Source organism: Pongo abelii, chromosome 20, assembly GCF_028885655.2.
Source record: "Pongo abelii isolate AG06213 chromosome 20, NHGRI_mPonAbe1-v2.0_pri, whole genome shotgun sequence".
Classification (NCBI taxonomy): domain Eukaryota; kingdom Metazoa; phylum Chordata; class Mammalia; order Primates; family Hominidae; genus Pongo; species Pongo abelii.
This window is the reverse complement of record NC_072005.2, coordinates 9,694,640-9,698,024: the sequence shown is the minus strand read 5'-3', so window position 1 is coordinate 9,698,024 and position 3,385 is coordinate 9,694,640. Positions and strand designations below refer to the sequence as shown.

Genomic DNA, 3,385 nt, shown 5'->3' with positions numbered 1-3,385 from the left:
AGCCCAGATCGCGCCACTGCACTCCAGCCTGGGCGACAGAACGAGACTCCATCATAAAAAAAAAAAGGAGGGATGCTAGGTTCCAGAAAATCTCTGCCCCTTTCTTGAAAAACTTATGGACAACCCACCCCTTATTTAGCATGTAATCAATAAATAACCATAAGTGTACTCAACAGAGCAGTGCATACCACTGCTGTGCCTATGGAGTAGCCATTCTTTTGTTTCTTTACTTCTCTAATAAACTTGCTTTCACTTTATGAACTCCCCAAATTCTTTCTTGTGTAAGATCCAAGAACCCTCTCTTGGGGTCTGGATCCAGATGCCTTTCCATTAACAATACCATCATGATCCAGTAATCCCACTACTGGTTATATTTCCATAGGAAATGACGTCAATATCTTGAAGAGATATCTGCATTCCCACGTTCATTGCAGCCTTCATAATAGACAAGATATGGAAACAACCTAAATGTTCCTGGACATTTAGAAATGAAGAAAATGTGATTATATACATGAATATTATTTAGCCTTAAAAAGAGAAGGAAATCTTGTATAATCTCACATATATATGGGCTGTAACATAGCCACACAGTCCTTGACTCACAGAAGCAAAGAGGAGAATGCTGGCCGGGCGCGGTGGCTCACGCCTGTAATCCCAGCACTTCGGGAGGCTGAGGTAGGTGGATCACGAGGTCAGGAGTTCAAGACCAGCCTGGCCAACATGATAAAACTCCATCTCTTCTAAAAATACAAAAATTAGCTGGGCATTGTGGTGGGCGCCTGTAATCCCAGCTACTCAGGAGGCTGAGGCAAAAAAATCCTTTGAAGCCAGGAGGCGGAGGCTGCAGTGGGGCAAGATCCTGCCACTGCACTCCAGCTGGGATGCAGAGTGATACTCCATCTGAAGAAAAACTAAAAAGTGGAGAATTTTGGTTGCCAGTGGATGGGAGAATGGGGAGAGACTGGGGAGACATTAGTCAAAGGGTATAAACTTTCAATTACAAGATGAAGAAATTCAGTAATTTAATGTACTGCATGGAGATTTTAGTTAACAATACTGTATTGTCCGGCTAGGTGCGGTGGCTCACGCCTGTAATCCCAGCACTTTGGGAGGCCGAGGTGGGGTGATCAAGAGGTCATGAGATCGAGACCTTCTTGGCCAACATGGTGAAACCCCATCTCTACTAAAAATACAAAAAATTAGCCTAGCATGGTGGTGCGCATCTGTAATCCCAGCTACTTGGGAGGATGAGGAAGGAGAATCGCTTGAATCTGGGAGGCAGAGGTTGCAGTAAACCGAGATCACACCATTGCACTCCAGCCTGGTGAGAGAGAAAGACTCCGACTCAAAAAAAACAAAAAACAAAAAACTGTATTGTATACTTGGAGTTTACTAAGACAGAAGATTTTAAGTGTTCACAACACAGTAAAAAAGGTGACTGTGAAGTGATGGATGCATAAATTAGTATGATAGTGGTAATCATTTCACAACGTTTATACTAAACATGACATTGCACACTTTAAGTATATACAGTTTTTCCTTGTCAATGATGTATGAATAAAGCTTGTGGTGGGAGGTGAGGGAGAAGTGTTAGCAGAAAAACTGGATATAGACATGCATAAGAAGGGAGTTAGACCCTAACCTTATACCATATATAAAATGAACTTAAAATGGATCAAGGCCAGGCACGGTGGTTCACACCTGTCATCCCAGGACTTTGAGAGGCCGAGGCAGGGGAATCACAAGGTCAGGAGTTTGAGACCAGCCTGGCCGATATGGTGAGGCCCCGCCTCTACTAAAAATACAAAAATTAGCCGGGTGTGGTGGTGGGCACCTGTAATCTCAATTATTTGGGAGGCTGAGGCAGGAGAATTGCTTGAACCGGGGAGGCAGAGGTTGCAGTGAGCTGGGATCACGTCATTGCACTCCAGCCTTGGCAACAAGAGCGAAACTCCGTCTCAAAAAAAAAAAAAAAAAAGATGAAAGATCATAAACTCTTTCCTTGCCTAACACAGCTATGTCTCGTGGTCCCAAGAAGCATCTGAAGGGGGTAGCAGCTCCAAAGCATTGAATGTTGGATAAATTGACTGGTGTGTTTGCTCCTCGTCCATCCACCAGTCCCCACAAGTTGAGAGAGTGTTTACCCCTCATCATTTTCCTAAGGAACAGACTTAAGTATGCCCTGACAGGAGATGAAGTAAAGATTTTCCTGCAGCGGTTAAGATCGATGGCAAGGTCCAAACTGATATAACCTACCCTGCTGGATTCATGAATGTCATCAACATTGACAAGATGGGAGAGAATTTCCATCTGACCTGTGACACCAAGGGTCACTTTGCTGTACAATGTACTACACCTGAGGAGGCCAAGTACATGTTGTGCAAACTGAGAAAAATCTTTGTGGGCACAAAAGGAATCCCTCATCTGGTTACTCTTGATGCTCACGCCATCTGCTACCCTGATCCCCTCATCAAGGTGAATGATACCATTCAGATTGATTTAGAGACTGGTAAGATTACTGATTTCATCAAGATTGACACTGGAACCTGTGTATGGTGACTGGAAGTGCTAACCTGGGAAGAATTGGTGTGATCAACAACAGAGAGCGGCACCGTCGATCTTTCAACGTGGTTCACGTGAAAGAGGCCAATGGCAACAGATTTGTCACTAGACTTTCCAACATTTTTGTTATTGGCAAGGGCAACAGACCATGGATTTCTCTTCCCTGAGGAAAAGGTATCCACCTCACTATTCCAGAAGAGACAGACAAAAGACTGGTGGCCAAACAGAGTGGTGGATGAAATGGTCCCTGAGTGACATTTTAGATCTTTGTACGTAAAGAAAAATAATGTGGCATGGCCGGGCACAGTGGCTCATGCCTGTAATCCCAGCACTTTGGGAGGCCAAGGTGGGTGGATCATGAGGTCAGGTGTTCGAGATCAGCTTGACCAACATGGTGAAGCCCTGTCTTTACTAAAAAGAAATACAAAAAGTAGCCGGGTGTGGTGGTGTGCACCTGTAATCCCAGCTACTCAGGAAGCAATGGCAGGAGAATTACTTGAACCTGGGAGGTGGAGGTTGCAGTGAGCTGAGATCGCACCACTGCATTCCAGCCTGGGAGACAGAGCAAGCCTCCATCTTAATAATAATAATAATGTGGCATGATTTTTAAAAAAATGGATCAAAAACCTAAGTGTAGTGTAAGAGCTAGAGCTGAAAACCTATTAGAAGAAAACATAGGTGAGAAAGCTTCATGATATTGGAATTGGAAATGACTTCTTAGTTATGACATCAACCACACAGGCAACACAAGAAAAATTATGAGTTGAACCTAATCAATAATACAAATTTTTTGCATCAAAGCATAATAACAAGAGAGTAAAAA

At 43.6% G+C, this 3,385-nt stretch overlaps 1 pseudogene; it reads left to right on the top strand.

Moving 5' to 3' along the window:
* The first annotated feature begins 2,017 nt into the window (after positions 1-2,017).
* On the top strand, positions 2,018-2,801 carry LOC100458026 (small ribosomal subunit protein eS4, X isoform-like; annotated as a pseudogene).
* The last annotated feature ends 584 nt before the right edge of the window (positions 2,802-3,385 follow it).